We start from the raw sequence: 24,683 nt of genomic DNA, 5'->3' as shown, positions 1-24,683 counted from the left end.
AAAATAACCACCGACAGAAAAAACAACTCCCGAGTTTTATTTTTATTTGATTTTATTAGTGCTACTGAATTTTAAGACATGTATTTCTTAATCATTTCTTCACCTCGAAAGTGATAAGGATTTAAAAGATTTAGATATGAATTTTGAGACAGCATAATTGATATATTAGCACTTGTGCAAACTAAAAACATCTTTGAAATTAAATATATGAAGAAAATCTAAAGGAAATTAGATTAGGAACCAATCATAAATTTACAGATTCTATGTTCTCAATATTGAACTGTAACTAATGTTATAAAAATATTCCGGTGGCTGTTCAACAAGTTTATAAAGCACCTGCCTCTTATATCCGGCTTTGCAAAAGTATAAGGAATTTATGAGCAAAATTTTATCAGTTCTAGTGCCAATTTATGAGCAAAATTGTATCAGTTCGAGTGCCAATTTATGAGCAAAATTGTATCAGTTCGAGTGCCAATTTATGAGCAAAATTGTATCAGTTCTAGTACCGATTATGCCAATTTACGAGCAAAATTGTATCAATCCTGGTACCAACTGTGCCAATTTATGAGCAAATTTGTATCAGTCCTGGTACCAACTGTACCAATTTATGAGCAAAATTGTATCAGTCCTGGTACCAACTGTACCAGAATTCATCATATGAAAGAATTCTGTTAATGCGATAACCAACTACAGTAAAAACGAACTCTCGAATTTTACATCTTTAATACTTTATGACCGCTATTAAATTTTGAGACATGTATTTTTTAATCAATCTTTCTCTGCGAAAGTGCTTCTAGCTTCTCAAGAAAAACACAAATAATTTTTTTAGCAAGCCAAAAATTAAAAACGCAAAGACAGATAAAGAAGTACTAAAAGTCTAAAAGAATAATCATTTGGCTACAACGCCAACTGTGTGACTGAGAGAAAATGAATACTTTTATGTATTTGTCTTAAAAATACGCCATCGGAAATGCCGGTAATGAATGGAGATTCATAAAGCCATTCTTTCAAAACACATATGCGCAATTATTTTCTAGAAGCAATCACCGCTTCTGGAAAAGCCGGTGTATATTTACTAGAGAAAGTCACAGGGAGATTTATTTATTACTCTCGCTTTTCCAGAACGTGGAGCTCCAAGATAATAAAGGAAGTATGCGGTCGTTGTAAAAGGAGAGATGAAAAGTGGAACCGCTTCATTTCTGCATATTTCCATGCTCTTTCGTTGCCTACAACTAACATATTTTAGTCTAATTTTTCAAAGCACAGCAAGAGATGTTAATTGAATCCTATTAATTATATAGTAAAAAGGAGGCTGGATCCAATATATGAGAGAATTCTTTGTACGCGGATAAATATGCACATTGCTCACGAACTGAATTAAGCACACTATATTTATCCTTGAACTATTGATTTAATCAGTGCATTAACTTTTGCTTATCTTCCAATGTTTAAAAACTAAGTCTGATTCTGCTTACAGGATGTTGGTACCTATATTTAAATGTTCATCTTCTAATTCCTGGAAACAAAGAAGCAGCGAAAAGTTTATAAGCGATTGTTTTATCCTTTTGAGGAATATGCTTTATTCTAAGCGACAAGAGATGCTTCGCTTTGTTTTCCAGTCTTTTGTGTTGAGATAGAGTGGTTTATTAAAAGAACTTTTGATTCGTTGGAAAGTTAGAGTTCAAAGACTGTGGAGTGTGGTTCAAACTTGGGAGTTTATCTTACTGGGGCACTTAATTCTGGAAAGGATTCATAACCTTTGAAGTTATTTATCTTTCATCTGTTTATTTCGATTTCCTTCTTATTAAATGCATGTATTCAATTTATTAAAATACCCAGACACTGCATTTTTATATATTTTACTTATTGAGTGTATTATATAGTGTATAGGTAGTATTTATGTAGTAAACAAATTGTTTTAAAAATAAATTGAATACACTGAAAATATACTCTAAACGAAAGAGGAAATCTCTAAAGCTCGGCCCAAATTTTGAATTTACCCCTATTCATGCAGTAAAGTGTTGGCAACCCTATTAAGAAACCATGTGACGGCTGATAGTTTAGGGTTAGCAAAAATGGAGCGTCAATCGATAGAACGTGTTTTCATTGTTGAACAATATTAAAAAAATAATGAAGGTCTGGCTACCACAGTTAGAAAATTTGAGAATTGACCACCTAGATCACGTGATTTAACACCATTGTATTTCTTTTTAGGTTGTTATTAGAAGTCAAAGGTCTATTTCAATAAGCCTACATACACGCGTGCATTGACGAAGGAAAATTCAACGAAATTCAAACGCATTCCTTAAATTATTGATTTAATCAGTGAATGAAACTTTTGCTTATCTTTCAATATTTAAAAACCAAACATGCTTCTATATGTAAGACGTTGGTACCTATATTTAAATGTTCATCTTCTAATTCCTGGAAACAAAGAACTAGTGGAAAGTTTATAAGCGATTGCTTTATCTTTTGCGGAAAATGCAAAAGATAGAGATGCTTCGCTTTGTTTTCTAATCTTTTGTGTTGAAATAGAGTGGTTTATTAAAAGGACTTTTGATTCGGTGGAAAGTTAGAGGTCAAAGACTGTGGAATGTGGTTCAAACTTGGGAGGAGTTGATCTTTCCAGGATACAAAAATCTGAAAATAATTCACAACCTTTGAAGCTGTTTATCTTTGATCTGTTTATTTCGATTTCCTCCTTATTAAATGTATGTATTCAATTTATTGAAATGCCCAGACACTACATTTTTATATATTTTATTTATTGAGTTTATTATGTAGTGTATAGGTAAGTATTTATATAGTAAACAATTTTTTCTTAAGGATACAGTACACTCCCGAGTATTCGGCCTGATGTGGTGGAAGGGAAGTCCGGATAACAAAAAAGCCGAATAAGCCGGAGTTCTACGAATTCATTTCTTTGTCCACCAATATCAGAAGACAAATCTTATCAACTGTTACAATACGTATTTTCTCCTTATTGATTACTTAGCCCTATATTTATCTCGAATGGATATCATAGAATGTTAACGCAGCCTCGGTCTGGTGAATCAACGTGTCTACAACGTGCCGGTAACATGTCGAATTAAAATAGAAGGTTGTTTACTGGTAGTTTATATATGCGTATATACAGCACTGCAAGAATTTATTAGAGAAAAGTAAGATAAAGGATATAAACTGTTCACATTTTAATACGACTTCCGTTCACTTCACTGTGGTATACTTAAAAAGAACATTAAGCATACCCAAAGAACAATTTACGTATCCTGCAGTTATAATCAGGAACAACAGCAACAATTGAAGTCCATTATACACTGATGAAACAATGAACAAAGAGCAGAAAGCTGCTCTTTTCTTGTCACAATTTTGTATTTTTGCATACATCAGTAGGAGGAGGATTGTAGCAGACGCCAGCTTCCAATGCCTTGGCAAGGTTGGGAACACAATGCCTTACCTTCCTCAATGGATCACGGTAAAGAAAACTAAGCCGGATAGTCTCAAACCGGTAGTGTACTGTACTGTGCATCAACTGCAATGAAAGCGTACTCTGAACAAATGAGGAAATTTTCAACAAATTTGGTATATTTTTTTGTTGTTATTGTCACAAATGCATTTTAGCAAGACATTTTAATTCATAATTGCATGCGATTTCATTTAAAAATTTCGAAAATTACTTTGAAGTAGAAATATAGTATATCACTAAATCCATCGGTGACTATTTGGTAAATTGTTTAGATGTACTTTGCAACTGTGTGCACGTTTTAAAAAGTGCGTTTTAGTCAAATTTATTAAGATAACAAATATTAGATTGCTAATGCAGGGTTGTTATATAGCAAATATGAATTAAATTTATTGAATGGTTTGAGGAATTAGTCTCATGAGCGTGGATGTGAAATGCATGTTGTTTTAATGCCCTTTAAATTGCACTGACATTAGCAGATGAAAAATATTCCTGGTTTTACACTATTTATGAAAAGTCGAATATTTTATTCTTCTATTATATGAAAAAAGAACACTACATTTGCAGATAATATATCCTAAATCAGTTTTATGCATAGCATTTATAAAATAATAATCCAAAAAAGATTTTATGTCAGTGGAAACTCCAGTAGGGAGGGAATTCTCTAGATACAGTTATAGTTACAGCCTTAGCTAGCTGTTAAAGCAAGCATTCAAGTCTCGGCATGATACAATCATTCATGTGTTTAGATTTCCTGTAGCGTATTAATTTGGAATCTGTCAGTTACGGCTTGCCTGAACTGAATTGACCAGCGCTGTATATGTTACAGATGTGTTCCGCACATATTAAATTCATAGTGCAAGCTCAGTTGCATGGAATATTGAGGTGATTTTACAACTAAAAGTCATTAATAATACTCGAAAGTTTCGAATATTATAAACATCACATAAAAATTTTTTTGATGCAATGCCATAAATACACCTAACTTTTGAAAGCATGGAAACTTTTCAAATTTGGTATTCAATTGGTATTTTCCACTAGAAGGAACATAAATCAGTAATTGAGGAAAATATGATACTGCAAATACTCACTTGTTTGTGTTTTCTTTAACTATTTCTTTAATATTCGGTTCAAAACAAAGAATTCATACTTTAACCAAAAAGAAATCAAACCAAAAAGAAATTAAAATAAACCAAAACCTTTTAAACCAAATAAAATTTAATAATAAACCTTTTAAACGAAAATGAATTTTTTTTTGCTCTTCATTGAAATTTTAATGATATTTATAATATTTTTATAATCAATTATAATATATTTCGGTAATACCATATCATATCTGGTATCTAAAACAAAATATATGCTAGAAAAATCATCTTTTAATTATATTAAACAAAAATTTGAAATAACCTGAACTAAAACAATGCAAAAATATCTAAAATAACCAAAATAATGTAAGAAATACATATAGTTATTATATTGAAAATTTTGGTGAAACTTCTCATTTCAAAAATATTATTTATGGGTATCATTTCTTAAATTTCACTAATATAGTTTTTTTTGTTTTTGATTTTTAGTTTTCAAATACTCATGGACAGACTTAAGCATATAAATTTTTAGACTAGTGAAATCAAAATTCCAGGTTTAATTTTTTGCTGTTGCATTTGATTTTCATGTCATATTTACAGCAAATATAAAGCTTTTCTAAAAACATGCAATTTGAATATTTTTGAAAAAAATTGTGCCCACATATTTAACTTGATTCATGTTCTTAAATGATGTGATTTTTTAACTGATTTTTTTGGGGGGCTTTCTGGTTTTGTAATTTTATGTACTCTTGCATTTACTACTTCATTATTTACATTGCACTACTTAAACTCCTTTAAAATTTAATTATCATGTAATCAGAAATTAAATTTTGATGGCCTGAGAAGAGCGCCCCCTGGTAGTCAATTTACAAAAAAATTATTTTAAGACTGCATAATATTTATTATTAAGAATTATAAAATAACAAGGAAAGAATGTAAAAATCATTTCTAATTTCTAGTACACTACAAAAAAAATCCCACTTTTAAAAGTTTTTATTCTATTTTATGGCTGAAATACATATTATATTGAGAGTCTGAACACACTTTATAAATTACATTATTGTTTGGAAGTATACGAGAGAGGCATATAAAGTTCATTTCTTTAATCACCAAATTTTTTATTAAACATTTTTAATTTATTAAGGAAAAGCTATGAGAACATCCTAAAATAGATCCACCCCAATTTTTTAAATCAACCATTGGGAGTGTATTATTAATCGCATACTATTCGGGAACAATAATTTCGAAAGATTCTATCAGCGTGCCAGTTTCGACTGTTAATCGTTAGGCAACGATTAATACACAAGTAAACAATTATCAATTGTGTATTTTGGTCGTTTTTTTTCGACCAAATGGAACCAAAATTTGGTATGGAATTTTAATTATAGGCAAAAAATCATATCAAATTTCAAATATTTAAGTCATTGGATTTTTGAATTGTCCTTCCGTTTACATGTATGTGAAAGCACAGACTGACAGACAGTCAAGCCCTAGGCCGATTTAGTTACAAATTTGATATTTTAAATCGTTGTATCAAATTTTATCAATCTAGCTCTTTAAGTATTTTAACAGTTGCATTATTTTTTATTCGGAGAGTCAGACAGACCGATTTCCTCTGAATATATTTCTTCCAAAATTTGGCCAAAATCTATAAAGTGAATGTTATGTCCATATATCGAATTGCATTAGTCTAGCTTAAAGCGTTGTTCAGTTATTGTATTTGCAAATAGGCAGAATTCCAAAAATGTATTTCCCTTACCCAGAATGGTCTGAAAAGTGGAAAATTCATTAAAACCTGGATTTCAAATTTTTTTATGACTACAGCATTTCTTTTTATATACCTCGTATGCCAGAAAGTAAGAATTTTGATGATAAGGAGCAAACTTAGTTAAATCTTTGTTTTCATTCGTACTGTAAAATGATGATTTGACTTAATCTATAGAAATATGCGTCGTTTACCTGGAAAATTTAATATTTGCAAAAGTTTTCAAAAAATAATTTTAAAAATATTAAAATTATAAAAGAATGCTACCATATTTTTAAACTCTTAGATATTTAATTTCAATTTAAAACTTTTTCCTTTTTGAATTAAATACGACTATATGAAAACATTTAAAACTCAGCGTTGAAACATTATATTAAATTTTAATGTATAGAATGTTAGAAATATTAATTGAAATTTGTATTAGATTAATATAAATTTCAATGTTAGAAATATCAATTATAAAACAGAAGAAAATTTTTTCAAGGTTTCTAAATATATCTTATTTAGTTCGTTAGCGTCAGTGTTCTCATTGAAATACGCCTGAGATGACATTTTAACTCTAAGTATAAGCTGTTCACATTTCAATGTTTTATTTTCCTTTTATCTAACAAATCTCAAACTCCTAAACAGATTTCAATAGACGTATAACATTAGCCGGATTTTGAAATCAAAGTGTGGTCATTAAATTTTTTTTTCTTTTTAGATTAATTTTCAAAGTAACTCAAGGTAATCGAAAATAATTTTTATTTTTTGATAATTTACTATGCTCAAAAAAAAATCTTTTAATGTATATATATATATATATAAAATGTTCTTAAAGTAACCATTGCCAAGTTTCAAAATTTTTAAAAATCTTTTAGGAACAACAATTTATTTCACAATTAACTTAAGCTCAGTGTTTTTATTAACATGCATTTTTAAAAAAAATTATAATGTAATTATATTTTAAAATAATTTGAAAGTAAAGAGATCATTAGTATCGATGCGTCTGAAACCAAGCTACTAATTTTATTAATACCACCAATAATTTTAATAAATTTTCCAGAACTAATTTTAAGCTTAATATTGAACGCTATTCAAACACGAATTTGATTCAAATGCTATTCTAAATTCAAATGACCTTTGAAATAAGCATCCGCTCCGACATTTGACGGTCAATTCAGAATTATCTAATGTGTAAATGTCAGAAGTTAGTGACTGCACACCTACTTCTGGGAAAGTTTAGCGCCCTCTTGGATAATTACCTAAAAGGCCTTAATTAGGGATTGACTTTCCTCAAACTTGTTGGAATTCCAAATGCTATTCATTGATTAATAGAACTTTTACCCACTTTTTGTATAATTTACTTTAACTTGTTTCATGTTTGTAAATGTATAGTTTACATTTACAAACATGAAACAAGTTAAACTATACATTTACAAACATGAAACAAGTTAAACTATACATTTACAAACATGAAACAAGTTATAGTTTAACTTGTTTCCTGTTTGTAAATGTATAGTTTAACTTGTTTCATGTTTGTAAATGTATAGTTTAACTTGTTTCATGTTTGTAAATGTATAGTTTAACTTGTTTCATGTTTGTAAATGTATAGTTTAACTTGTTTCATGTTTGTAAATGTATAGTTTAACTTGTTTCATGTTTGTAAATGTATAGTTTAACTTGTTTCATGTTTGTAAAAAGTTTTTTATCATCGAATTTGTATTCACTTTCAGTTATGTTAAAGTTTTGAAGTTTTACTTACTCAGGCATTAGAAAAGATAACAGACCAAATAGATAATTGATAGTACAAGTGATAGATTCAATTGCAATAAATTTTTTTTTCAAGATTGAGTCAAATAAGTTGACTGCATTTTTTGAATAAGAATATTGAAGATTATGTAGATGTGTTTTAATAAATAACAAATGCTTTTCACAGAGAGTATTAGTTAAATATTAAAGAGAAACAAAAAATAATTACAAAATGTAATTGGATAACATATGTAGGACGGCGTCAAGGGGTAAAGTGAATTTTTTGTAAAAAAGATAATATCGGAATTAACAAACAATTTATTAAGACTATATAACAGATTTCAATATTTACAGAAATGAGATAAGATTTAATTAGGCGCAAGGTTCACTTGAGATGGGGACGCCAAACGTGATCAAGTATAAAAACGGTACGTAAAGGGGGCATGTAAACAGCGTCCGATCTAACTCGTCCATCGCCGCCGGAAGAATCGAGTGTTACTGCTTTAGAAGCCTACCAGGCGCCCTGATGTCACACGAGGGCGAGTCTCTCTTATTGGATGCCAAAACCCAGGCCAGATCCGACTTGATATGATTGGCGTCGTCATCTCTTACAATCGAAACCAGCTAAATACTTCAATTAATCACCATCCCTGAAACAGATTTACAGCCGATATCGTTTCCTACATATATGATAAAGGAAACCAATCGGCGTCTTTTCGAGGGACATTATTGTAAAATAATCCAATGCCTTTTTTTGTGACATCACATGATTTTTTATTCATCATATTATGGATATAAATATCTAAACTAAACACCTTTGGTAATCAGTTGTTCGAACTTCATCAATATCTTTAAAATAAATTGTAAAACAAAATAATTATTACTACCATTCATAAATACTGAAGCAATTTCGCCAATTTCTTTTTTTTATTTCATGTGAAATATGCCATCTATGGTCATTTGAATTACATAACAAACCAATGTTCCTCTTCTTTCATCTTTCATTCACTGTCTATTTAAAAGCATTAATTGATTGAATTACTTCTATCATTTCAAAAAAAAAATTACTATTTAAAAGATATTTTTATTTAATTATTTAGAAAATTTTTCATATTGGAACAAAAATCGAATCAGTTCTGGCTATCCTATACCCCATTACTTGTAAAAGGAAAGGAAAAACAAACAAACAAAAAAAAAAACGAAAGGAAAAAGCAAACAAGCCACGAGAATAAAAAAAAAGTATGAAAAAATACCCACCACAACAGTTTTTTTCAAAGGCATTATTTTAAGAAGAATAAAAGCTAATACTTTTGAAACAGACACTATCTCTTGTAGATTTACTTTCAACAATTCTACCTAAATCGTTGTTTAAAACTGTTTATCTCCATTTTTATTCTCTCAAACAGTTTCTTTTCTTTATTAATTTTATTTTTCGGCAGTAGTAAATCCAGGGATTGGTACGAATGAGGATTTATATTTCGCAAGCGTTATTTTTAGATGATTTTAAAATATCAGAAAAACAGTTTTTGAAATAAAAAATTATTGCAATTAGGAAAATTAGATATGAAATGGTTTTATACTGGAATAAAGTTGAAAGAAAAGGTTCCGTTTAAAAATTGTCAAAATTAAAAATACTTCAAAAAATTTTTTTTCTCTTACTGACTTTCTTTTAACAATTTTTATTTGCACAAAGTATCAGTTTTTCTGGCATTGAAATGAATAATATGGAATGCATAACTATTTGAAATTTCATATATGCTACTTCATATGACTAAAAATATGAATTTATAGAAAATCAAATTTAAGTTTTAAAGCCGAATAAAAATAATTTAATTATTAAGTTATAAATGCGAATTAAAAATAAAATAAATATCGAGTTACGAATAATAATTAAAGATAAATTATCGAATTATAAATAATAATGAAAAATTAAAATAATAAAATAAAAATAATTAAATAATAAAATAAAAATAATTAAATAATAAAATAAAAATAATTAAATAATAAAATAAAAATAAATAATTAAATTAAAATAAATAATAAAATTAAATAAATTAAATAGAATTAAAATAATTAAATAATAAAATTAAAATAATTGAATTGAATGAATTTTGCTATTTTTCAGAATATTTTCGAAATAAATCATTTTAATACTAAGTCCTGAAATTAAATGCTGTAAAGAATAAAATCAAATCTCAATTCTGCGGGCTGCATCTACCAGATGTCGGGTGCTATTGGAAATAATTCAGTCCTCAACTAGTAAAATAAAGTATATTTATTCAGAACAACCGCCGAGCCTACACTAGTGATTGCTTCTTTCTATTTACAAGTACATAATGACATCACTCAGCAACGTCACAGTTACAGTTATGCAAACTTGGTGGCATGTAGTGTCACTCACTTACAAAAAGTATTTTTCTCCACAACAAATGCCTATGCATAACTAACTTTAACAGCAAAAAATTTAATAGGCGAATAAAATTGAAAAATATCAAAATTGGCATAATATATATATATATATATATATATTGAATGGAAGAATAATATTATACTTTGAAAAACAAATTAATCTGGAAATAGAATTAAATGTTCAAGAATTCTTTTGCGATAAATATTAAAAATGTCGATTTTAAAGAACTAATTTCAGAATACCTAACAAGAAGTACGCTCTAGTTACTTCTCCGGTGAAACGTATAAAATTAAAATGCTCCAACAAATTTACCATCGACGATTAGCAAAATTTAATCAAAAATTGAGTGGTTACTGTAAAGAAAAAAAATGAGAGAAGAAAATTCTTTAACTATTTGCTGAAACTAAATAGTTAAATGCAGGCAAAGCAAGTAAGGAAATGTATACAAGAAATGATGCTGAGAAATTTTAAAAGTAGGGAGGATATACTAAACAATTCAATTTTATATAGAAAAATATAGATGGAATATTATTTATTAAAACCAGAAGGTGTTATATGACCTATAAAATTGTAGTTAAAAGTTTTTAAAGATACAATAGTTACAAGTTAATAAATTTAACGAATGACTGATAGTTAAATTGTAGAAATTTTTAAAATAGTATTTAAGATGAATTTCTAATGAAGTATTTTTAATGGAGTATTGAAAGATGAAGTAAGTGAATTTCTAATGAATGAAGTGAATTTCTAATATGAAGTAAGATAAATTTCTAATGAAGTATTGAAACATATAATTTTCAAAGTGCATCTTCCTCACTGACGAGTCTCAAATATTCACATTTTTAATTGAAATTCATTGTTCGTGACATCATGTATAACTGTTGTTTATTAATAAGTACGTGACTTGATAATGCTATCTTGTTAAATCTTTCTTGGATTAGGAAATCCATTTTCTGTGAAAATTTATAATAGCTTATCGACCTAATATAATTGTAAAATTATATGTCTGTCAAAATTTGAAACTTAAATATTTTGCTCAATATCAAGTTACATAAATATTTAAATAAAGATTTTAGCGTGCATTAATCCAGCACGCTAAATTCCTTGTAAACCTTGTAAACCAGCAGGTCGCAAAAGGTGGCTAGTAGAATTATAAATATGCATGCATTTAGTAGCATAAAAATAAATCTTGGTAATTAGCATCATGCATTTATATCAAACATAGCAAATGAATTTGAAGAAGACAGTATTTTAGGTGCATATATTTTTAAGTTTCATGTAATATTTAATTTTTACTAAAAATTAATTTTTTAAAATTATTTTTACAAGTCTTTACTTCATTATAATAAAGAAATTTGCTGTAAATTAATTCTTAAATTCACAATCAGTTAATATCACTCGTGTGGAATCAAAATTTAATTGAATTCAACGAATGACTGATAATTAAATTCTAGAAATTTTTAAAATAGTATTTTGCAATCGAAAACATATTTGCTTACAACCTTTCAAGACTAACATATGGTTGCAAGAAAAACGTTGATTACATAATTTCATCTTTAAAAACAAGACAAGTTAAATAAAAGTGTTTAAGAAATCAAGCAAATTTGCTTAAATATAAATAATCTTATTAAAATAATAAAGCATCTTTTCATTTCGTATATATTCCTCGAAGTTATTTTTCACGACTCTTAACATTAATTAAATGTCACAAAAGTATCCGCCTCTTTTGAATCTCCAAGTTTCTGACACTTTGGCCTTCCTATAAACTATCTAGGACAAATTCTTCATAATATTTTCTTGTTTGCTTCTAATTAATTCTTGGACAATTCTTTGCTACGTTCAAGAGATTTGATTGATCGCTCTTTTGGGAGAATTAAATCACTTTCTGTTCCTTCTGGTAGGAAGTGATTAACCGAAATCTCCCAACTTTCATGCTTCTGAAAAACAAAGAAAACTTTAATATTGGCTTAATAGACTGTTGATATTCTAGTTGACTTCGTACTAGAATTTTAAGGATGTTACTGTAATTATAACAAAGATTTTGATGTCGAAAAATAAGGAAAAATAAATTTAATGAAAATAGTTTTAAAAAATACACTTTATTACTGTCTTATAATGTAGATTTTTATTTAAATTTTAATTTTTTAAGCTTGTAACTTATACTTTCTTATAAATATTATGGAATCAGAGAAGACATTTCCCTAATTAATCACCAGGTGGCGTCATTGGTATCAAATTAGGAATTAATTTAATTATTTGATTAATTTAAGTTAGGAAAATACTAAAATAATATATTATCATCGAAACTAAAGTGCATATCGTCACAGAATTTTTGAGAGATTCTATTAGGAAATTTCTTTGTCATATTTGTAAAGACGGAAAGTTAAATAAAAATATGCTTTTAGATTTTTTTTATGGAATTCATTGGCAAATAGTTAATTATTGGTTGTTTTATACTTTTTCCAATAGATGCTTGAAATTATGAATGTGATAAAAGGATGAATTGAATATGACTGTATTTAAAAAATAATTGGTACAATTCATTTTAATACAGAGAGTCTCAGGGATAATTTACAAACTTTAAGGTGGATAAAGGATATAAAAAGAAATCACTCTTTACAATAGAATATAGAACTGAAATACAAGTGGAGAATCGTTGTAAAAGATTCTTTGTCAATTGATTAAGTAACGCAAAAGTATACACCATATAAAATGTACAACACTGGATTAACGAAATACAGATACAGAAGAATAACAATCTATTTTTATTAATGTAAAGCCATATGCTATGCAATATTAATGTAAAGCCGTATTCCATATTTTAATGTAAAGCCGTATTCCATATTTTAATATAAAGCCGTATTCCATATTTTAATGTAAAGCCGAATTCCATATATTAATGTAAAGCCGTATTCTATATATTAATGTAAAGCCGAATTCTATATATTAATGTAAAGCCGAGTTCTATATATTAATGTAAAGCCGAATTCTATATATTAATGTAAAGCCGTATTCTATATATTAATGTAAAGCCGAATTCTATATATTAATGTAAAGCCGTATTCTATATATTAATGTAAAGCCGTAACGTACGGCCGTATTATACGACTATACGTAAGCCGTATATGTACGAATTTACATAGCCGTATGCAATGTAAAGTCGTACATAGATAAAATATTAAGAATATAGTATATGTAGGATAGCAGTAGTATATGCGTTATCAGCAATTATTTGGAGTGTTTAAAGTAAATACTTAAAAAATTGCCAACTGAAGTAATTCACGTTTCACTTGTTGGCATCTATACAAGTGAATTGCTGTGCTATTATAAATTCGAAATTCAGAAAATTTGTGTTGTGTATATTAACTGGTATATACTTTCCTTTAAATATTTTGGTAAAAAGCTAGCTATGTTTTATTGTAAAAATGATTTGTTTGTACATGCATAATAAATTCTTAAATTCTGTAAACACCTTACATGGTAATTGCATAATTTCATAATTTGAACTTTCCATTATACTTACAGTCGCCAACATTGCTGTAGCTTCGGAAATGCTTCAAAGTTTGTAAATTTACTGGCGGGGAACCCTGCCTAAGTTTTTATTCTGAACACGGACAGTTGCTAACTTTGATATGGCATGGATAATAATTGGAAGTTTGTAATCGATCATTCAGGATATTCGACATAATTTTCCAATTTGAACTTTTTATTGTACTTAGTCTTCAACATTATTGTGGGGCGGGGAACACTTCAAAGCTTGTAAATGCACTTCTTTTTGTGTACAGCCGACCATCACTGAACGAAGCAGTATCGACATGATTTGTTATGGCCGACTGCTGTCTTTAACATAACACGTCCATAACACCAGCCGATTCACCAAGCTGACATCCTCTTCGAGGCAGTTGGCCCCCAGCCACGAAGTAGGCAATCTCTGACCTTCCTCCTCAGCTGCCCGTACACCTATTATCCTGTTAAACGAGTAGCAGGCTACTACTAAAAGAAAATCTCCTCAAAATTCTCAATATTCCTTCAAATTCTCGTTCCATATTTGTAAATTCACTGTCACCGATTGTTTACTGACTCTCTGGTGGTACACGAGAAAGCCAGAAACAAGTATCGAGGATGAATGGTACAGAAGAGTTGCATCAAATACCCTTTCATGTGGCAAGATGCACTCTATAGTAAATCATATTCATAAATACCAAGACCTCTTCAAGACCACACAATAGTTAAGATCAAAATCAGCCGAAATTATTCCCTCATAAGTTCAATACCCTACAGAACCAACGAACTTTGTTCTCACGAAGAAAATCAAAATCATAGGACTCAGACAGGCGCTACAGATTTCTGATTCTACAATGTTTGCTTATATGTTTATATATGTCATATAGATGCTAACTATGTTATTTATCAATTTTTTTCTTTTTAATTAGTAATCTCATTTCTCTGTAAGTTTCTCTGTAAGCATTAAATACTGTCGTGTAGGATTTGACACCGATGGGATTCTCTCTGGAGATCCCTGGATTGTTTGTCGTTTCTTTCTTTCCTTTATCCTCTTTTTTCCTTCTATCTTGCGCTCATCCAACTGGTTAGATAACTCATTGTTAAAGAACCGAGGGCGCATGATGGCGTTACGTCTAATTTTCTAATCTGAACACGAAATGTTGCTAACTTTGATATGGCATGGAGAATACTTGGAAGTTTGTAATCGGCCATTCAGGGTTCTCTGCACAGTTTTCCGAATTTGAATTTCCTATTACACTTTCAATTAGCTAACAATTATTTGGCGAGAAGATCACAGTTGAGATTCCAATGTCAATTTAATCTGATAAAAATTACCAGAACGCCTCAAAATTCTATTCGAATAGCTTCATGATGGCTCTAAAAACTAAGAAATAAACTTGCCATTATCATAATAGAAAATAAGAATAAACCTGTAATGAATCAGTCATTATAAAAAGTGATGATGCCATTTTTCAAAAATAATATATCTGAAATTTTCTAATATAAAATACTAACTCATAAAATCATGATTCACAACAGGTTTAATAGTTCAAATATTATCAAAATTAGATCTGTATTCTTCCGTGAACTCTAAAAATACTTGAACTACATTGAATTGACGCTGATGTTGAAACAAATTTAAGTGGAGCGCTGCATAGATTTTATTGATTACTAGCCGCCTTTGGCGACCAGCCGGTTCGCCAATCTTAATGTTCGTTAAAATTTTAATAATTAAATATTTTATGCAATTCCAACTTTAATAGATTCTTCAGCAAAATATTTTTAAACTTCACATTTTGATAGTCATATAATTCACTCATAATATTATAAAGGTCTTCAGTCATAACGTGATATGTATCTCTCTAATTTTCTGTTACCCCTTGTAGAATTTATGCTTTAAATTAAAGTGTAAATGATTCATCTGCAATTAATATAATAATATTTTTTACTGAAACAAAGCATTTTTTTTAATAATATGATTACTGATAATAGAGTCACTGAGCGTTTAAACTTTATGGGCACTAAAGAATATCTTTCTTAATTTATGTAATATCTCAAGAATTTGTCAACAAAGTTTTTGCAGATTCATCATGAACAGATCGATTAATGAACAATGTTTACTTTTAAATGCATCAAACACTAAGAAAATAAAATGATTCGTTTAAAATAATCGGTCTAAAACAGGTTTAAAAAAACTACTTAAAAAACGATGTACTTAAAACTATAAGCATATACAAAAAAATATATAACTAACATAAATACAATTTAATTACAAAAGCATGCAACTAACCTAAAAATAATTTAAATCATTGAAAACAGGTTTAAAAAAAAACTACTTAAAAAACGATGTACTTAAAACTATAAGCATATACAAAAAATATATAACTAACATAAATACAATTTACTTACAAAAGCATGTAACTCACCTAAAAATAATTTAAATCGTCTGTTGAAAGTGGTTGTCATGACAACAATCGGAACAATGCGCATGCGTGAATTTTCTTCGGAAACTTCTTTTCCCTTTCCAGCTGTGTTGCCATAGAAACCGGCGCACAGCTGTTTACACGTTTATGTTTATCTATTCAGATTTTATAATATCTAATCAGAGAATATCAGTGTGTTCGTGTTCGTCAATAAATGTTAATTTTTTTAATAACATGATTAACGAAAACAGAGTCACTGAGCATTTAAACCTTATGTTAACTAAAAAATATCTTTCTTAATTTATGTAATATCTCAAGAATTTGTCGACCAACCGGTTCGCCAATCTTAATGCTCGTTAAAATTTTTATATTTAAATATTTTATGCAATTCCTACTTTAATAGCTTCTTCATCAAAATATTTTAAAACTTCAAATTTTGATAGTCATATAATTCACTCATAATATTATAAAGGCCTTCAGTCATAACGTAATATGTATCTCTCTAATTTTCTGTTAACACCCGTAGAATTTATGTTTTAAATTAAAGTGGAAAGAATTAATCTGCAATTAATATAATAATATTTTTTACTGAAACAAAGAATTTTTTTATAATCTGATTAATGAAAATAGAGTCACTCAGCGTTTAAACTTTATGGGCACTAAAGAATATCCTTTTCAATTTACGTATGATCTCAAGAATTTGTCAACAAAATTTTCTTAGATTCATCATGAGCAGATCGATTCATTAACAATGTTTACTTTTAAATGCATCAAATACTAAGAAAATGAAACGAATCGTTTAAAATAGACGGTTTAAAACAGGTTTTAAAAAAACTACTTAAAAAACGATGCACTTAAAACTATAAGCATATACAAAAAATATATAACTAACATAAATACATTTTAATTACAAAAACATGCAACGAACCTAAAAAAAATTGTAATCCAGTCCGCATCGGTTGATAATAATTCGTCAACACAATGCGGAATTCAGAACACAAAGCGCATGCGTGAATTTTCAACGCCAGTTACGTAACGCAAATACGTGATTTTTTTTCTACGCCAGTTGGGGTAACGCTATGCGGATTAGAAATTTTTAATTTCCTTTATTCTGTTTTATTTTTATTCAAAAGTTCTTCAGAATGAATCTGAAGGATCTATTAATTAACAATGTTTAATTTTAAATGCATCAAACATTAAGAAAATAAACAGAATCGTTTGAAATAATCCGCCGAAAAATACTAACCCTAGCCTCATTACTGTTGGGAGAAAAAAACCCCGGAAGCCCTACTCATTTGGCGGTGGCGGAAATGGAAGATTTTTTTGGCGGAAAAGTTGGCGGTGGGGAAAATGGAAGATTTTTTTGGCGGGAAAGTTAGTTTTTAATTAATAATTAAAATTCTAATTAAAATTTCAAAAAAAGGGACCCCAGGTGCACATTCCCGACCTCTAAGGTATACATGTACCAAATTTGATAGCTGTATGTCAAATGACCTGGCCTGTAGAGCGCCAACACACACACACACACACACACACACATTGAGCTTTATTATAAGTATAGATAAGTCAAATTGTTTACGATAAACCTGTTAGCTGTTTCATTGTGAAATATTTCGTCACATCCAGTTAACAGGGTAAAACAACAAAACTTTTTGAGTATGCAGTTTTTTTCAAATTCAAATACTCTTTTTCGATAAAATGAAAAAAATTACATATATCTAAAAAATATTTTTCCCACTAAACAGACTTTAATTTTCCTTCCTTTATGGTGGGAGGCATCATTCAAAATCTTTAGAGACAAAGGCCTATAAAATATCGACTTTAATATTTGAATTTATTTTCAGTCTAAACTTTCAAGGCGAACATTTTATTTAAAAGTAAATATTATAGTAGTTGGAACTAGAACTAAATTCTTTCGGAATTTGTGCGTATTTCTGAAAAAAACCTATGTTTATTCTTTTTAATATTTCAGAAAATAGTTGACTTTTTTTTGTGAAAAATAATCTTTTGTCAATACTACATTGTTTCCTCTCAAGAAATTCAGAATTTTATTTATTTATAAATTATTAAAATAAAAGAGATTCTTTATTTTTTAAACAATTTTATCCTATTTGAAATAAAAAAAAAACGCATTTTTACATATATTTATTATTTAATAACATATATGTATATGTTATTTGAAAACGATTTAATAAACAAAAAATGCAGACAAAGAAATACAACATATTAAAATTTTTAATCAAGAATTTCGATGCTAAAAAGTTTCAATTTATTGTTCTCGTTGATATTCGTTTGAAAACGCCTTCAGATTTTTAATCAAATGCTTTACTGCATTTAATTCATTTCGTGTTCTTTAACTGTTTTTTAATAAAATATTTGAATAAAAATATTTCACTCTATCCAGGGCATTGCTTAGACATATTTAATTTAGCGTTAATATTCTTGAATAAATATTAATAATGAATTGAAAAACCAAAAGGAATTATTGATTTTATTTATTTCTTTGGGTTAGATTTTGTCACAAGAGATATTTTGTTACACAGTATTAAACAGACGATTGGTCAATAACATTTTGAAAAAAAAATTGATAGCAAAAAATTTAGTTTGTATTTAATTTCAATATAAAATTATTTCTTGTTATACTATATTAAGAAATTTTTTTTAATTTTTAACCAGAATTAATTTAAATTAATTTTTGTGTAAAATATCGCCATTTTTCTAAACATGGGTAGAAAAAAACCCCTAAACAATCGCTTTGATGTTTCCGACTTTCTTGCTTATGGAATATATAAACAAGAAATGTAGTAATCATTAAATTCGTTTTTGTGATTTCGACGAATCTCCACGAGACAGAAAAGTACATATTTTTGGAATTAACTGCGGAACTGGAAATTTCTGATAATAAGACAATAAACTCCAAAATGCACTGAACTAAATGGAGAAAATTTGATAAATGGTCTTCACATCACTTTTATAGATTTTTACCAATCTTTCAACGAAATCCATTTTTCAAGTAGTTTATGTCTGAAAGCAAGTGAATGCAACTACAAAACGTTAGTAGATAAAATTTAGTACATAGTTTTAGCATCCAAAATGTTAATCCATGCCAAATTTTGCACTAATATTGTACTATTCTGTACATCTCCATGAACATAAATGTTCCATAAAAGAAAAAAAATTATTTAGAAAAATGAAATTTATATGTGGTCTTTTTTATTAAAATTGTATCACTATATTGAGTTCAATCAATCGAAAAAAAGCGTCCAGGATGTATACTTGGTTTTCTTTGCTACACTACGAAAACCAAAATGCTCATCTTGACTCTAAACATTTCATAGCATTGCCTAGAAACCACCATTTTTATACGGGGGGGGAGGGACAACATCTTTATTGAGAAGAATATAAAAAAGTTTCTGGAAACCGAACTTCGCTGTTTACTTTTTATTTTTAATGTTTTACTATATTTCAAAGGTCTTCGTAATTGATGCCTTTCCTGCAGCATATGAATTTTTACTCAGATCGAAGTAGTTCTTCATGCTATTTTGTGTATACCCTTTTATCATTTACGTCGCTTTTATATTTATTATGTCTAGTCTCAAATATAATTTTTAACACTCATTTGATCCCTAGGAATAAAAAGAAATCACATGGTGTGAGATAAGGTGAATGGATTTAGTGCTGCAATTTACATTCTGTACTTTATCAAATATATGCGAACAATTTCTCCTTTAGCATTTGCATAGAGTATTAAAGAATCTTGTGTAATATTGCTGATTGATTTTTCAAAATCTTGCTTATACGATAAGCATTCATTTATGTGTACTTGTTGCAACAGTCAATAAGTTATTGTAGTAGATTTTTACTTTCTTGTAAACAAAGTATAGAGAAAGTATTGCCACTGTCAAAAAACTCAAACTCCGCTAAGTTTGAGATCTTCTTGAATTTGAAAAAACACATTTTTGGCATCAATGTTTGTATGTCTGGCCGTAAACATGATAATTCAAAAATTATTTGAGCTAGACAGATGAAATTTGGTAAATGAATTTTAGCTCAAATTTGTATCCGAAACCGATATCGATATCGAAACCGAGGAAGTCTATCTGGAACTTCAAACACAAATGTACTCAATAACTAAGCAACATAAAGAGCTTGAGCTAAAGATAGAAAAAATTTGATACACTGGTTTAACATCTAAAATGTAGATTTTTTCCCTTCCAACTTTAAACCAAATTTGTCAGAAGATTTACGTCTTCCGGTCTATATTTTAATGATAATAATTCATATACGCAATGAATTAAATGAATATAATTCTTTACATGATCTTATGATTACAATTGTAGTTTTGTTTTACATTTCAGTGTCAATCGGTTAGCAAAATACATATTCTCATGATTAGATACAGTAAAAAGGCTAGATTCATGTTAAGGACTTGTATATATACTTCTACTACTGTACATTAACAGCATTACGGAAGGTCCAACATTTTATGTGGGGGGGGAGGGGGCAAGACTTTTATTGTAGAGAATGCGGGAATGTTTCGAGGAGAATACTCATACTGGTTTCAAATAGTTATTTTCAAGCTTAAAAATGGTAATTCACATTAATATGCTGCTTTCTCTGAATATTTAGTGATTAAACTTAGTGCTAATCGAATCAACGATTCACTTCTAATTAACCCTTTAAAGGGTCATTTTTTTCTAGTCATATTATGTTAAAATATTTTTAGGCTTGAAATTAGAATAAGAAAAGGGATTCCTTTAGTTTATTAGATTAATTTAATTTGATTAATTTGGTTAATTAATAATTAAGTGACAAACCAAGACACATCATTTTGAGTGAGATAAAGAACTGAAGCATCTAAGTTTCTGTCTTTCCAAAAAAGTTTGTCAGAACTTATGCCGACCTACATAATTTCATATAAAGATTGATAAATTTGGTGGGAAGCATACTTCCCACGGCCTTTGAAAGGGTTCAAGTTACAAATTCTTCGAACGATATGCGGCGTTTTGAGTATAGCAAGCGGTAGAGACGGTATGAGTGTTCTTGAATTGTTGTAGTAAAAAATCCGGTTATTTTCCACCATACATTGCATAAAATAAATGAACAATTTCTTGAACTTTAATAATATTATCTACTAGTAGCCTTTGGCGACCAGTTTGTGCGCCAGGAATAATGCTCTCTATAATGTTCAATTAAATATTTATGTACGTTTGTTTCTTAATAGCTACTTCAGCAAAGTATTTTTAAAATTAGATTTCGGTACCCTCATATTATCTAAATATTTACTTGTAGTGTTAAAATAAAACTTAAATGTTTAGAATTTTTCCATATAATACTTTGTATTATGAATTGAACATCATTTCTTAAAGTAATATTCAGAAGTATTTTTAAAACTGTACAAAGTATAAAATTTTATTAACCCTTTCTAGGGCCGTGGAAAGTATGCTTCTCACCAAATTGATCAAACTTTGTATGAATCTATGTAGGTTGGCATAAGTTCTAACAAATTTTTTTAGAAAGACAAACTTAGATGCTTTAGTTCTTTATTTTACACAAAATGATGCGTCTTGATTTGATAATTAATTATTAATTAGTCAAATTAAATTTATCTAATAAGCTAAATGAATCCCTTTTCTTATTCTAATTTGAAGCCTAAAATATTTTAACATAATATGACTAGAAAAAAATGGCCCTCTAAAGGGTTAAACTGGCTCTGCTGATAAGTTCAGAACTTGCTTTTACATTTTAGTCTTCTGATTTATTTATGCATAAAGGACAAAAAAAAAAAAAATCATTCTTACAACACCGACAAGATACTTCATTTTTTTTCAGATATTAGTGTATGACAGATATTTGAAATTTGAGTTTATTTGATCCGGATAAGTATGGCCAAAGTTTATGGAATCATCAGAAGTTATAATTTTTTGAAGAAAATTCTAATGGCATTGTTTCTTTTTGTAAAGTAATTTCTCCTATTTATAACCCATTCTACATTCTGTAGTAATTAATTTTACGAATTTATAAATGCTGTTACGAATCTGTAATGCTGCTTCCCAGCATAGTTGGTTCCACCATCGGAAAGAATGTTTTACAGTCATCTGTATTGGACGGAGTCCGGTGTCGCGTTGGAGGTTCCAGAGCTTGGCGACAAACTTGGCGACCATTTGGCGATTGTCGACGAATGTGGCGATTTTGGCGCCAAAATAGAGTTTACCCGAAACATCGAGAATTTTCCCGATCCGTCCAGTAAGAACCGAGATACGCCTCGAACTTTCCTGATTGGTTGAGAGGGGTCTAGCCCCGCCTCCTGAGACCTATAAAAGGAAGCGGCCGCAGCTGCTAGGGCAGAGTAGTCGGAACCGACAGTGAAGAACTGGTTTTCCAGGGATAAGCGGAGAAGCGATGGAGTGAAGCTAGTGCTGAACTAAGCTGTGCGTTACTGTCTGTCTGTCTTGTTATATGCTGCTGTTGTATGCTGCACGTCTGGGCTGAAGATAATCGTCTTCTGTGTTGTATATAATTGTCGTCTTTGTGCTGTCCTGTGTGTCTTCGTGTAAATAAACGACGTTGTTTTATTTTCTACTGCCGCCTGGTGATTGAGCGCTCTTCACACCATGTAACATCCACTATCCAAACGAACCCCGGAAATTTCGTAACAATGCGATTTAGCTTCGTTGACAAGCATTTGTAAAATCAACATATTAATAAAAATTTTCCTTAAATTCTAAACACCACACTTTATAAACGGTTTTTGTTTACAAACTAGAATTCAAATCCGTTATAGAGTACAAAATGTTTTACAAGCAATTTTCATACATAAAATTTCTTCAAAAGTTCATTAATAATTTGATTTTAAAATAGGAAAATAATATTGTTATGGAATAAGTTAAATTTTTTATTACATAGTTTGATACAGAACGGAATGAAGATTCTAGTTACTGGTAAGAAATTCGATACATTTGATCTCTCAAAATAGTGAAAATATTGATAGAAAATAGAAAAAAAATTAAAATAGTGAAGTCATTTGAACAATTTTAGAAATAACCCTAGTTTTGTTCCATTTTCAATAAGCCATTTGATTTTCAATAAAAATGGTCAATCATAAAATCAATTCATCAGAAAGAAATTCAATCTTATAAAATTCATATATATTAAGCTAAGATTTAGAAACTGATATAAAAAAAACCAGGAAGGTTTTACATTCAAATGAGAAAAATCAATTTATTAAAATTCAAGTTTTTAATTTAGATTAAGAATAGTTAGTTAGCACAGTTTTAAAGTAACACTAGGGTTATTTTGGGACGGACCTTGGAATTTTGAACCGCTATCAGATAACAAGGACGACACCCGCCTTTCTAGACTTCCGCTCCACAAGAGCGGGAGGATCTGGGCTCCGACGGAGTTAGAATGTACCAGAACCGCTTACATGACCGGTGGAATCGAGACTCGAACCCTCCAGTCCAGAAGACAAGATCTTACCACCAGGACACCACGGCCCCTCTTAATTTAAGTTTTATAAATTTTGACTGAATAAAGAATATATATATGGGGATCGTGTTGCCTTCCATCTCTTTTCATCCGAAGCGAGAATGGAATATTTTTTTAAAGTATGGCAAGAAATATAACTACCATATGGAGAGAAGAGGTTTTCTGGAGTTATATATCACAGTCAATGGTATTTTATTTCTCTGCTTTTAAGTCTGTACTAAAATATATGCCAAAAATTTCCTTTCAGTTTTTTTTTTTTTCATCTTGACTGCATAATTCAGTAAGATTCTTCCCTTTTGAATTCCAAATGTGAAATGAAATGGAAAATTTATTTCAAAACTAGCTCACTTTTGGGAAGGGTTTGCGTTTATTTATTGCTTTTAGATTTTAAAAATTACTTATGCACTTCGCACATTAAATTCATATGCATTGTGTGATTTAATGATTGAGGAGTTAGTTTATAATGTTTCTCTAACATACGGTAATCTAAAGACTGTATATGGTGTCTGAAAATATCTTTAAAATAAAATTTAAAAATTAATAGATAAGTGAATACAGGATGACTATAAAAAATTATCCGGATATTATGAAACCGTAACTATTATACCGTTCGTAAAAACGAAATAAAATTCTGGTTCGTGGTATTTTGAAATATACGCTCAAGAATCATATGAAAAACAACAGTTAAACTAACAATTAAGGTTACATTGACAAAATTTCAAATGGCAACACCAACTTTTTTTCATTTGAGAGTGTTCTCCATAGCAAAAAACAGTATATAGCCATGGAACGGTACCTGTTTCACTAAACTCAGCAG

The sequence above is a fragment of the Argiope bruennichi genome, chromosome 10, assembly GCF_947563725.1.
Source record: "Argiope bruennichi chromosome 10, qqArgBrue1.1, whole genome shotgun sequence".
Taxonomy (NCBI): domain Eukaryota; kingdom Metazoa; phylum Arthropoda; class Arachnida; order Araneae; family Araneidae; genus Argiope; species Argiope bruennichi.
The sequence above is the reverse complement of the archived record's forward strand: the minus strand, read 5'-3'. Positions refer to the sequence as shown.